The sequence below is a fragment of the Heptranchias perlo genome, chromosome 26 (assembly GCF_035084215.1).
Source record: "Heptranchias perlo isolate sHepPer1 chromosome 26, sHepPer1.hap1, whole genome shotgun sequence".
NCBI lineage: Eukaryota > Metazoa > Chordata > Chondrichthyes > Hexanchiformes > Hexanchidae > Heptranchias > Heptranchias perlo.
This window is the reverse complement of record NC_090350.1, coordinates 38,972,422-38,987,178: the sequence shown is the minus strand read 5'-3', so window position 1 is coordinate 38,987,178 and position 14,757 is coordinate 38,972,422. Positions and strand designations below refer to the sequence as shown.

At 42.8% G+C, this 14,757-nt stretch overlaps 1 protein-coding gene across 5 annotated transcripts in view; it reads left to right on the top strand.

The window, feature by feature from the left end:
- LOC137342716 (cAMP-dependent protein kinase inhibitor alpha-like) overlaps positions 1-14,757 on the top strand; it is a 119,496-nt gene that overhangs the window by 17,424 nt on the left and 87,315 nt on the right. The window lies entirely within an intron of this gene.

Sequence of the window (14,757 nt, the reverse complement as noted above, 5' to 3'; positions counted from 1 at the left end):
TGGTAAATGCACTGTCCAGCATGGAACCGAGACAGACAGATAAGGAAGGTTCTATCCTCACTCTGTGCTGAGTTTGTTGATCTCCGCCAAGACAGTACGAGGGCTGCGACAATTGGGCCTTTGGGTTAGGGAGAGAACAAGTCAGTGTGCGGATCCTGATTCTGACTGATGTCCACTGATAATTGCTGGAAAAAGTGCGCAATGTAGGTGTCAGGTAAGGACACCATTTATGCCTTCAGTCCCTTCGCTGTTCTGGGCCAACTCTCACACTCCCTAGGCTCGCACGTGAGGAATGGCCGCTCAGGGGATGTGCTGAGGGTGGACAGTGCCTGTGAAACTGTACCTTGGTAAGATGTCAATGGCTTCGGGAGAAAATTGGAGGAGGATGGGGAATTTAAAGGAAAAAAAGAAAACTGTCAGAACAGTTCATGCTAATGGTATAACAGGTCTACTGAAAGTGAACTTTCCCAGTGGCTAATATGGTGGCTGTGAAATACAGCTGACAAAGCAGACTAATCCTAGCTGATCCAGGGACTGAATCCGCTTGAAAACTCGCTGATGTATAGCAGCTTCGTGTTAAGGAAAGGTTCCTAATTAATCCACTCATTGACCGAACCAGTTATGTGACAGCCTAATAATTCTTTACTTCCTTCCTTTTATTTTTAACAGTTTAAGATAACTCTGGGTGGACTATCTTTTTGTTGGCTCGTTGGCTGACACCTCTTATCATGACAGAGAATTTTGGTTGAGCTTACATTGGGACTGTGCCAGCTGAGCGTTTCTGTTATCAAATATTCCATTAAATATTAAAAGATGAATCTTGTATTCAGAGGCATTAAACTAGCGCCAAACAAAAAAATAATGCTGTGGCTTCCATGTATGCTTTCAACTACTTGTACAGTAATGTTTTGCTGTCAGACTTGCTTTGCTTATGATAGATGCTGAGGATAGCACACCTTGGTTGTGCGCTTGACCTGCGTTTGTGAGTCAGTGCCAATGAAAATGTGATAGCATAACCATCTGCTGTTCCATTTATACTGTGAAACTGATGAGAAGTGTCAGCACTTTTCCTGAAAGGAAAACAAGCTTTTGAAGTCATTTTTTTCTCGTACATTTTCGTAAAGGAACTTAAGTCAAGTATGTAACCTCCTTAGAAACAAGGGTAGTGATGACATTGACACCAGTTTGGATTTGGAATGGGAGCCTATAGTCTGACTGTTAAAATGGCTGAATTTATTACCAATACTGCTTTGTATTGACGAAACCTATTTTACATTTAAGTTGGGATCCTGGGACAGCGATACTGATATAGGGATGTACAAACACTGTACGTCGTTCTCTTGGGTTTACCTTTCTTCCTATTACTGACCATCCAATGGCAGTCGAGGCCACATTTTTTTTTTACCATTAATAGCCAATTAGTAATGGAAGGCAATGGAATATTAACGGTAAACAGATACACAACAGCAGCTCATGGTACGACTCCAGTCTTGTTTATTTGTTCTTGGGAGATGGGTGACACTGGAAAGGCAGCATCTGTTGCTTGGTCAACCACATAGTGTGGGACTGGAGTCACAGGTGGGTAAGGGTGGCAGGTTCCCTTTCCCAATCTTAACAGCTTTCATGGTCATTTTTTTTTCTGCGAACCCAAAAATACTAGACTTACTGAAATAAAAACAGAAAATGCTGGAAACACTCAGCAGGTCAGGCAGCATCTGTGCAGAGAGCAAATGTCAATGACCTTTCAGAATTAGAAATTTATTGAATTCAGCTTCACAACTTGCCATGGTGGGTCTTGAACTCATGACCCTTGAGTTATTAGTCCAGTACTATAACCGCTAGGCTACTGTACCTATGAGATGATGGAGGCACCATCCATGCCGGAGGTACTCATGGTTGGAACCAAAACAAAATCCTGATAGGGATGCCACAACCTCACCCAATTGCCTGCCCCACCAACATGCCCATTAACTATTTCATTAATCTCATTATTGCTGAGGCAATGAGCATGATCTCCTGTGTGTAGGATCTTTCAACAGGTTTGTGTTTCAAAGAGCAGCACATACCTGGTTTTGATGAACAAATACTGAAGAGAAACATCTCTTAACAATACTTTGACTTGTTACTGATGCTGCTACAGCCTGTCTGAAGACATTAATTGACAGCCAACCCACAGACAGCAGCCAGTCCAGACCACCCACCCCATGGTCGGCTACAAGCAGGCAGCTGGTCCACAGTCGGCAGCCACCCACTTGCAGTGAACCACCAGCTAGTCTTCTGCAGCAGAACGGGGTAAGGCAGGACAATGACGAGGAGGAGGAGGACGTTGTCTGTTCAGGTGCTATCAGTTGCAGGAGTAGTGAGTGTCAGAATCAGGGGTGAGAGGGGAGCAGCCAGAATTGGGAATTTGGAGGCAGCAGCACAGGTACAGTATGAGTTAATACGCAGGGGAGGCAGAAGAAATAGCACAACATTTCTATAATGGACAGAGGCACACAGACAAGAGATAGATACATACGGGGATCAGGTTAGAGAGAGTAAATAATGTCCAGCAGTTAAAAATAGCCCAGACCTTTATTTCTGCAGCAGCGGGTGAGTTTCCAACTCGCCTTGCTACCCCCCCTCCCTCCCCCCGAGTTAAAATCGGGGCCCAGGTCCCCATACCAATTCCAACAGTATCCCTAAAGCACCCTGAAGGAAATTGGCTTCCTGACTTTCTGCGTGCAATGTTACAGGAGATCTACTGGTCTATTTTATTGTTTCTAGTTTTCTTCTCCCTCTCGAAAGTGCTGATTTTTGCTGAGGTATGATTGCAGACCACAGCAGCCTGTGACCAATTGGTCACTTTTTTCCATGACTAGATGTCCTGTGTGGATCTCAGGTGAGGACAGGATTGGATGCAGCTATGATGCCCCCCATGTTGGAATAGCCTGATATTCATTACCTAGGCTTGCATAGAAATGTCTATTAGAAAAGAATAGGAGTACTCCTGCCATCTGGGTATAAGGTGCCCCCCTTTTCCCTTCCCCTTCAGCAAGGGTCACTGCTGTTAGGAAAGGAAGAAGAAAATTGGGGAAACAATGGGGGGGGGAAATGTTTTTAAAAAATCCATTGGTCAATCAAAGCAAAATTCCCCCCACCCCAAGGCCACTTTATTACAAATTGTCAGGTGTGACCAAGAGCTGCAGAGAAGGAGGGAACTGATCTTCATGACTCCATCTACCAATACAAAGGTCAGTAACCCTCTCCAGCTGTGGAACAACATGCACCACTACGTTGCAGTGAGACACTTACATGCTCCAGTGATTGCTGATACATTAAACGGTGCATGTGGTCTCCTCGGTGATGGGCTGCAGGAGGCAGGTTTTTCCATTACCCAGTGGTAATATTACCAACGTCACATGACCTCAGGTCACACGAGGGGTCATAAATATTGCAGCATTAATGAACACGTGCATTTGTCAGCATAAATTAGAAATACAGTAACTTGGAAGCAGTGGCGCAGGCAAGAAAATAGAAATGTTCTCGTGAAAGTCTGATAGAAACATGCCAATCGCTGAATTTGCATTTAAACTACTGAAGCAATCGAATCCCAGTTAAATGGCTGTCTATATACAAAAAAAAATTAATCTAGGTCCATAAAAATATATCTCTGCCAGACAATTATCAGAATCTCAATTAAAAGTCACTGCTTGATGTCCAAATATTCACTGCTGCAGGTAAACCCCATTTTTGACTATTTAAAGGGGAAATGCAGTCTGCTAAACTGACCCAGAATCCTAAATGTTTTATAAGAGGCGGTGTCCACCATGAAGAACACAGGCTTGATTTCCATTCTTGGTCACCCTCCAGAGACCTCTGCTGGATGTGGACGCTAGGTGAGAAAAGGTATCAGGCTTGGCTGTGATGCCCCATGCTGTCGAGCAGTCTGCCACCAATCACCCTCTTGGCTTACACTTGAAGAAAAGTGCCTGAGAAGAGGTTTCCTGTTGTGCAACCACTGGACTGCCCACTGAAAAATGCAGCTCATAGACTTCCATGATGTGCATTTCTTTCTACGTGAGATATTGGAAGTCAAGTCAGCTGTGTCATGGTTTGAGACACTTACGTTTAAACTGTACAAACCAAGCTGAGTTTTACAGTTCATTTGAAACCACTGAAAAGGACATCATTTACACTCACACATAATCTGCTCAAGGCAGCCATCTCCCCAACACAGCTGGATACCAGAAATCACAGATTTATCAAAAGGGCGCTCCCCCCGTCCCACCCCCATTAAATTGGACAGACCTTTGTTGTTTTATCTGTCATGTTTTAATTTAAATTTTATCTGCTGATTTTGGGGGGGGGGGGATATGGATGTTGATCTGATTCCAGATGATTTTCATGATATAATGATACAATCTTTTGTAGGGCACAATGACCTACTTGGAGAAAGAAAATTAAAAAATTCAACTATAGGAATCACAAGAAAGCATGATGGCCGTCAAGCCCATTCCTTCCACAGTCCGAGCACAATTTTTATCAATCGATTTAACTTCCTGAGGGAGAGTTTTGGATAAATACTCAGTAATCCCTGAAAGTGACCAAGCAAAGCTTCAGAATATTCACCCATACTCACCATTCAACCCAGAGCTGTTCACCTCCAAAGATAACATTCCCACGTGAATGAAGCTCTGTCTAGTGGTAGAAGTGTGCACCTGCAGGTGTGACTGTGACAGGTGGTTTTATAATAGGAAAATCCCATTGACAAGCCCCCCTCAAGGCATGACCGAATGGTGATGCCCAAATAAGCTGTGTGTAACAAACATGGCAGATTTAATACATTATAGATGTCTTTTTGGCGGTGTGTTTCGATTCTGGGAGCTGCAAAGGTTTGCTGTGTACACTTCATTGTACATTTGCATGACCTAGAAACTGAGCCATTTGCAAGGTGGTTTCCTTGCTCTCATTCTATTTTTGTATCAAGTACAAGATGTGTGTTATTGTATCTTTCCACTCTGAAGCATTGACTGATTATTATTTATTCCTTTTGGTACATTTTATGTGCAAGGCACAACCAGCTGGCAGCATCTAAATTAGAAGCTTGTGATGTGGTGAATTCAACAGTCTGTTCTCCATTTTAAAAAAATGATTGATTTGTTTGGATTTTCCCCTTTTCCTAAATAACAACCATTCACTTTCTGTACATCAGTTTCATTGGCATCGAGGCAATTGATCGGAACGAGGTGGCTTGCCTGTGGAAGCCATTTTTCACTTGGATCTCAAGATGAAAGAGACAGAAAGACATACAAAAGCGAATTGATGACTGTCAGCCTGTTTGCTCCTCCTTTTCTGACATTAACCTTAACTTCCCATTTGACCGTATCTCCTGGCTGTCCATCAATAGGTCTTGCCCCTTCTCCTTACATTGCGAGCAACCTTTTTGAATAGATTGCACATCCATTAAAAGTGTTTTGAAATTGAGATTCAAAATTGACTGCACTCCAAAGTACCTCTGGCTGTGAAGCGCTTTGGAGTATCCTGTGGTCATGAAAGGCATGATATTAATGCAAGTTTGTCCGTTAGTTCATTTGTTACTTTTTTCAACCCCAGTGATCTCCCGCAATATGGGCCTTTACCCTTCATCTTGTGCTTCCTGATTTATATATATATATTTTTAAAATGCCTGTATTCTCCTTTTTTGGTTTGCAAAATGCTCCAAGGCACTTTGTGCATTAGTGTCATTGTCACATGCAACTGATGTATGTATTGATGCAATTTGCATTATAGTGCTGATTCCACATTGCAGGAAATTATGCTTATCTGTCCATTATATTTTAATGGACACTTCCTGTGAGTGCCGCTTCCGACTGGGAATATGCAATCAGACCTTTTTTTTGATTATGTACAAACAAATTAAAGGTTTGCCAAATATGTTTTCCATGAAGACGTTGCCTCTTTAAAACATTTGGATCTGACACTCTCTCTTGAAATTTAAGTACTCCAGAATAATCTTGTGCAATGTTGCATTTTGCTGCCTTCTGACTGATGGGACTTTATCTATTTTCTGTGTTAACATGGTTAAAAGTAGTGCCTTAATGTATATAAGTGGTGTGTGTCTTTGTATTTGTAAAACTTGTGCTGAGCTAACAACTGTGTCGAATTAAGTAAAATGAGATAATGTTAAATGGGCGATTTTAAAAAAAATATTGTCAGTGTGTAATGTTGAAACTGAAACAATTTCTCCTTTGATGTCTGTTATAAATTGATTATCTTGTAAGGCAATAATTCCAAACTGCCTTCTGTGGTTTGGGCTGTAAGTAACAAGAGGAGGGTTGCTTTCTGTACATTGTCCGCTGGCAAATTTGGCAGCAGAGCACATTTGCGGTCTTTTGCACTAAATATTTGTACTAGGTGCATAACTCACACATGAAAATGATAATAATTGGGGCTAACGGGTCCCAGTGATGGCTTGTGCTGGGAAAGGAGAAGAATAAAGGAGTGAAGGCTGCTCACATGGTATAAATCCCACCCCAATCTTTCACACAAAGGGTAGTAGAAATTTGGAACTCCCCCCACCCCGGCCCCAAAAGGCTGTGGATGCCAGAACAATTGGAGCTTTCGCGACATGGTATTGACAGATTTTTGTTAGGTTAGGGTATCCAGGGATATGGAGCAAAGGCAGGTAAATGGAGTTGAGGTGCAGATCAACAATGATCTAATTGAATGGTGGAGCGGGCTTGAAGGCTGAATGGCCTACTCCTGTTCCTATGTTTAGACAGTAAGAACATAAAAAATAGGAGCAGGAGTAGGCCATACGGCCCCTCGAGCCTGTTCCACCATTCAATCAGATCATGGCTAATGTTCAACCTCAGTTCTGCTTTCCTGCCAGATCCTCATATCCCTTGGTTCCCCTGAAGTCCAAAAATCTACCTGTTTCAGCCTTGAATATATTCAATGATTCAGCATCCACAGCCCTCTGGGGTAGGGAATTCGAAAGATTCACAACCCTTTGCATGAAGAAATTCCTCCTCATCTCAGTCCTGAATGGCTGACCCCTTATTATGCGACTATGCCCCCTAGTTCTAGACTCTAGCCGGGAAAACAATCTCTCAGCATCTACCCTGTCAAGCCCCCTCATAATCTTATATATGTTCAATGAGATCACCTCTCATTCTTCTAAACTCCAGAGAGTATAGGCCCATTCTACTCAATCTCTGTTCATAGAACAACCCTCTCAATCCAGGAATGAATCCAGTGAACCTTCGTTGCGCTGCCTCAAAAGCAAGTTAGATAAGGAGACCAAAACTGGACGCAGTACTCCGGGTGAGGTCTCACTAAAGCCCTGTACAACTCTAGTAAAACTTCCTTACTGTTGTACTCCAACCCCCTTGCAATAGAGGTCAACATGCCATTTGCTTTCCTAATTGCCTGCTGTACCTGCATGCTAACTTTTTATGTTTCTTGGAGGACACCCAAGTCTCTCGGAACACCAACATTTAATAGTTTCTCACCATTTAAAAAATATTCTGTTTTTCTATTCTTCCTACCAAAGTGAATAACCTCACATTTCCCCACATTATACTCTATCTGCCATTTACTTGCCCACTCACTTAACCTGTCTGTAGCCCTTTGCAGACTCTTTGTGCCCTCCTCACAGTTTGTTTTGCCACCTAGCTTTGTATCGTCAGCATACTTGGATACATTACACTCTGTCCCTTCATCAAAGTCATTAATATAGATTAGAAGTAGCTGAGGCCCAAGCACCGATCCTTACGGCATCCCACTAGTTATAGCCTGCCAACCAGAAAATGACCCGTTTCTCCCTACTCTCTGTTTTGTCCTTTTAACCAATCCTCTATCCATGCTAATATATTACCCCCAACCCCATGAGCCCTTACCTTGTGTAACAACCTTTTATGTAGCACCTTAACGAATGTCTTTTGAAAATCCAAATACTACATCCCTTTATCTACCATGCTGGTTACATCCTCAAAAAACTCTAATAAATTTGTCAAACATGATTTCCCTTTCATAAAACCATGTTGACTCTGCCTAATCATATTATTCTGCATGAAGGGGAACAGCGTGATAGCCAGAACAGAATGGGCTTCCTTACTCATGGGTTATTTGAACTTCACTTGTCAACACTGGATTCTCCGTTACCTTATACCTCTGTTTTACTCCTACCTGCAAAACTGCTTTTATATTTGCAGCCTGGAGAAAACCTGTGCAGAGGAGATTTACTAGAATGGTACCAGGGATGAGGGACGTCAGTTATGTGGAGAAGCTGGGGTTGTTCTCAGAACAAAGAAGGTTAAGCGGAGATTTGATAGAGGTGTTCAAAATCATGACCGGTTTTGATAGGGTAAATAAGGATAAACTGTTTCCAGTGACAGAAGGGTCGGTAACTAGGGGACACAGATTTAAGATGATTGGCAAAAGAACCAGAGGCGACATGAGGAAACTTTTCTTTTTTTACGCAGCGAGTTGTTATGATCTGGAATGCACTGCCTGAAAGGGCGGTGGAAACAGATTCAATAGTAACTTTCAAAAAGGGAATTAGATAAATACTTGAAGGGAAAAAAACCAAGAGCTATGGGGAAAGAGCAAGGGACTGGGACTAATTGGATAGAGCAGGCACAGGCACAATGGGCTGAATGGCCTCCTTCCATGCTGTAAAAAGCCAATTAAAAAATAAAACTATATTTTTAATCCTGAGCTGGACCAGGTTAGTTTTAAGACTCACGTTTTCTCCAACAGGGAGGGGAGGGCAGAAGGTGAAATAGGCTGTGGAAACATGTGCAAAAGATGGACAAAGGCACAAATCCTGATAAAAGATTTTTAAGAACAATGAATCGAGTAAGACTGTGAAAAGGTCCTTTTTTAGTCTATCTAGCTTGTTTCATCATCCATGATATCTTCAGGACCCAATCTGACCACTTTATTTTTATCAAAATATTTTCTTGGGTTCTGATGACTCTCTTCTCTCCCTCATCAGCTGTAAATTGATTATTGCTTGAAACCTCCGCACTAGCAGTCACACTCCAAGTGTGTTAGTCCTACTTATCCACCCGTGTGTAACGAGAACACCTCCCACACATTAGTAACGCTGCTGCCGCTTTCTGAGAATAAACTGCATTTCTGAAGAATTACGGTTTACTGTATCAATCTGCTCTGTACATGCCAAACTGCAATGAGCAAAAGCCGATCGTCTGCTTCAAAAAAGAAAAGCTGGCACAACCCCAGAAAATTTGACAACTCAAAAAATGGCCCTGGATACAAGATTATCAGGCAAAACATGCAGCAGGACAAAAGCTTTATTGCAACTTAAGCAACAGATATCCCCAGCATTCCACACTTGGAGTCCAAGTAAAAAGGGCTGAAGTACAGAAAAAGCAGTTTGTAGCAGTGATAGGTTTAGAAATGTCGAAAGGGGATTGGTGAGCACCAACGGTGCAAGATTTATTTTCTGTTGTGATTTTGGTCTGGGAGCATCTGCCCTGAAAATTCTTATTTTTAGCACTGGGTCTAGGGACGTTCCTTGATTGTCTGTCTGTTTTGTTTTCTTGGAGCATTTTCTTTTGGAACTCTGCCCCTTAACGCCAAAAATAACATCCTGGAAGGATTGCATTTATTTTCAACAGGAAGCTACAGACTTTAATAAGACTTTACAAGATCCAGCTCCTTCCGTTAGGAATTTAACTTCCGATAAGCCATGCTAATCTGCTAATTCATTCAACCTGCACCCACAATAAACTAACAGTTGAAGGTGCCTGGTCGACCTTTATATAAGCAGAGATGGGATCTAGCCCTGCTGATGGCACTAATCGACCCATTTGTGTCAGTGTGAAAGTTTAAATGTGGCAGCGTATTTGCAGAGAGAGGGTAAGAGTCCCTCAGTGTTGGTGTGGCCATGACCTGTCCATCCAATTCCCAAGAGCACCATCATTACTGTAGTAACTGGCTGCAGTCAGACAGCTGATGCTGTCAAATTAGTAAGGGGGATGCTGCCACATTCCCTGCATTCTCCCTAAAAAAAAAAATTGAGGGTGGTTATCAGGTCATTTTTAGCTGAAAACCAGGCAATGTAAGGGTAATTCCACAATCCCAGCTTTGTTTCTGGGTTTCTATGATACTAATCGATGGTTTCCATTTATAGAGCATTCATGTTTCTCTCCATCAGTATTGGGACCCATGGAACTAGGTCCCAAGACATTCTCACTGAAACTTCCAGATTCATACAGTGTCGTCGTGTGTTGCAGAGAAATGTGAACTATCTTGAGTTAACATAATTTCCCCTCTTCTTCACCTCCTTTGAAATCTTTGCTGTTGAAAAGTGTGGATCTATAACCCTCCTTCCTCAACCCCACATAGTCACAAATCAGAAACGAGAGAGGCATCCTCTTTCTCCATCTGTATTAAATCCCTTCACTGCCAGAGCTTAAAACCAAATCTGTATTCTTTAACTTGTTATGCTACTCTTGGGACCATCTGACTGTCCTGTTCAGTCCATGTTGCCTTCCAGCAATCTGATTGATTGATTGGTGTGACCTGCGAATAGGTGGGTACTTACTGATTTATTTTCTTCTAGTAACAGTGATCACTCTTCATGCGTCGTCTCCTCCCGGCGCTGCTATCACCTCATGTCATCTGCCAGGGGCTACAGGTTCCTCACTCTCTCTGACCTCCTGCTCAATAAAGAATTTTTGTATTAATTAAAAATGTTAAATTTGGCACTCTGCTCCATTTTCCAGGCATGAACTGAAAATGGATAGGAACACAGCATGCCTGCACTCTGATCCAGGCTGGGCAGCTAGTTCCTTCCAGCTGTGACCTTCTGCTCAATCCTTCCCTCCCACTAGTAACTCCCAGTGCTGGCCTTCCGCTCTCCCCACCCTGGCAGGCCTGCCTCGAATGCTCTAGCTCTGCTCCCTCCCTTCCACAAGTGCTCTGGGCCCTGGAGTGGCCAATCAGTGGGGAGCAAGATAGCCTGGGGGGGGGGGCAGCTGAGAGGGTAGATCCCATCTATTAAGCCTTTGAGCTTACATGGGAGATTCACTATTTGTGTGTTAAAATGGATGGGAAAACATGTAGCTCCAGCAGCTGAGTTTGAGCCACCCGTAGCACCAGTGATTGAGAGTGTCTGCCTGGTGTCACTGTCATTATGGTTTGGGCTGTCTGCTGTGCTTGGCCTCGATTGGAACTGGGCTCATGTACGCAACTATCTCCAGCAGCTAGGTATGAGCTGATGAATGAGACAACCGTGCTCGGGTCCTTTTTAATATAATAAAATGCATCCACTACGATAAGATTCTCAAATGCATTATATTCAGTTCTATTTATAATAATTACAACAATCAATATAATGAGAGAGAACCCTGCTAAAACTCACTGGATTTCCCCTCCTTTTTAATAATGGTTACAGCCCTAACACTCCCAATGTCACTGCCACTCTTGCTGGCCTCTGTCCTGGGTCCTCTCTAGATCTGTTCCTGACTTCAGCCCCACTGCTTCTGTGTTTCGTCCCACTGATACCATTTGCTCTATATCTTGGATGTCCCTGCTTCCAGACTTCATGCGTTAGCAGATCCATGAGGTGTTGCACCATGGTCCAGTTTTCATCTAGCTGCCAGCTCCATTCCTCATTTAAGTGCTCTGCTCCCCAGTGCCAGGTTCACCTTCCCTACCTACCTGCTCCGCTGCCCATCATGTGCCCTGGATGACCCATAAGAAATGCCATGGGAGATCTGCTAATTATTGCTTGCATAACAAGACCATATCATGCAACCCCAAAAAGCAGGGTGTCAAAGTGTGCCTGTAAATAAGAAAAGCACAGGTGTGGAGGGAAAAAGCAAATCCGAGAAAAAGCCTGAGAAATGTGGAGATGCAGAAAGACCAAGGGCGACAAATGGAAATGGAGAGAGACAACAGAAGCTCAAAAATCAGAAAAAAGTCAGGAAAAGAAAGAAACAGACAAAGATTAAAACACAAAGACTGAAGGAGTGAAAGGGGACAGACAAAGAGAATGAGTATTTGTTTGTTTGTTTGAAAATGACAGAAAAATAAAAGCATTGAGGGACAACTCCTCTTTGGATCAGGAAGATAATTGCTATGCAACTCTGCAATGTCACTGCATAAACAGAGTAATCCATACTGTAGCATGTAAAGATTTTCTTTTGGTAGCCACTGTTATAATTCTTCACTATGTCAAGGTGTTACCTTCAGGGCCAAATTGACAATTTCACTGAAATGCATTCTTTAACACAGTGGCTGCCATTTACATATAACTGGTATCCCAGCATGTGTACTGGAACCATTTTAAAATCCAGACTTGCTACATCCTGTTCTTGACAGTTACATGGCCTGAAGCAGTATTGGAATCGTCTGTGTAACTCTGAAGTCCGGGATCTGCAGAATAACACTGCCACAAACAAGCAGCTAACTGCTGCAGAGGTATGACCTTAGGATCATTTTTAAACCTACAGATTTGTTTGTCTTAATCATTTTACAATTGAGGGTGAGAGCAAATATTACCAATTACGTTACTGATACTAGAGCTGTGCTGTTTTCACAGTACAGGTCAGTGCAGCTGTACATTCATCATGGATTTTCATGTATTTGTTGCGCACAGTCCCTAAAGTTGCACAGGCCCTGTCAAATTTTTCCACATCGTTCACCTGAGGAAGGGGGTAGCCTCCGAAAGCTTGTGAATTTAAAATAAAATTGCTGGACTATAACTTGGTGTTGTAAAATTGTTTACAATTGTCAACCCCAGTCCATCACCGGCATCTCCACATCAAATTTATCAGTGATGTCTGTATTGCCATTGATGAATTTTACAGGGTCTCCCTGATCTCTGACTCCATATCTGTCTTTGGTTCGTTAGAGTTAAATAACGTGTCAGTCTTTAGTTAATTGATCACAGCTGTAAATTCAGTAGAGGTGTTATGATTGGCCTCCGTCCCCTTTGGGTTAAGGAAGAAAAAATACATTAGACAAGGTTTGTGAAGCTGCTCGCTATCCAGTGACGCCCCCCCCCCCCCACACTCCATTCTCGTTACTGGAAAGCATGCTAGTGTGATCGTTGCATAAGGACAGGATTGGGCTTGGCTGAAGTACGTACAATGGAAGAATAGCCTGCAAACACTGATCTAGGCTCACACATGAGAGATAGCCACTTGGGTGAGGTACCAGAGAATACCTCAGCAAGGGCAAGCATATTAAGGAATGGAGGGAAGAAAAATAGAACTGAATAATACAAATTATATCAGTGTAGTCACATCTGTGTTTGGAAAACTGCTAAAGTAACACCCTTATTTAAAAAGGGTAGTAGGCCAGAAGGCTGGAAATTATAGACCAGTTAGCCTAACATCTGTGCTGGGTAAAATTTTGGAGTCTATTATTAAGTAGACGGTAGTGGAACATTTGGATAAACATAATTTAATAGGACAAAGTCAGCATGGTTTTAGGAAGGGGAAGTCATGTCTGACAAATTTGCTTGAGTTCTTTGAGGACATAACGTACAGGGTGGATAAAGGGGAACCAGTGGACGTAGTGTATTTAGACTTCCAGAAGGCATTCGACAAGGTGCCACATAAAAGATTATTGCTCAAGATAAAGAATCACTGGATTGGGGGTGATATTCTGGCATGGGTGGAGGATTGGTTATCTAACAGGAAGCAGAGAGTTGGGATAAATGGTTTATTTTCGGACTGGCAGCCAGTGGCCAGTGGTGTTCCGCAGGGGTCGGTGCTGGGTCCCCAACTCTTTACAATCTATAACGATTTGGAGGAAGGGACAGAGTGTAACATATCAAAGTTTGCAGATGATACAAAGAGGGGAGGGAAAGTAGAGAGTGAGGAGGACATAAAAAGCCTACAAGGGGATATAGTCAGGCTGGGTGAGTGGGCGGAGATTTGGCAGATGCAATACAATATTGGAAAATGTGAGGTTATGCACTTTGGCAGGAAAAATCAGAGAGCAAGTTATTATCTTAATGGCAAGAAACTGGAAAGTACTGCAGTACAAAGGGATCTGGGGGTCCTGGTGCAAGAAAATCAAAAAGTTAGTATGCAGGTGCAGCAGGTGATCAAGAAGGCCAACGGAATGTTGGCTTTTATTGCTAGGGGGATAGAATATAAAAACAGGGAGGTATTGCTGCAGTTATATAAGGTATTGGTGAGACCGCACCTGGAATACTGCATACAGTTTTGGTGTCCATACTTAAGAAAAGACATACTTGCTCTCGAGGCAGTACAAAGAAGGTTCACTCGGTTAATCCCGGGGATGAAGGAGTAGACATATGAGGAGAGGTTGAGTAGATTGGGACTCTACTCATTGGAGTTCAGAAGAATGAGAGGCGATCTTATTGAAACATATAAGATTGTGAAGGGGCTTGATCGGGTGGATGCGGTAAGGATGTTCCCAAGGATGGGTGAAACTAGAACTAGGGGGCATAATCTTAGAATAAGGGGCTGCTCTTTCAAAACTGAGATGAGGAGAAACTTCTTCACTCAGGTTAGTAGGTCTGTGGAATTTGCTGCCCCAGGAAACTGTGGAAGCTACATCATTAAATAAATTTAAAACAGAAATAGACAGTTTCCTAGAAGTAAAGGGAATTAGGGGTTACGGGAAGCGGGCAGGAAATTGGACATGAATTTAGATTTGAGGTTAGGATCAGATCAGCCATGATCTTATTGAATGGCGGAGCTGGTTCGAGGGGCCGATTGGCCTACTCCTGCTCCTATTTCTTATTTCTTATGTTCCACTAAC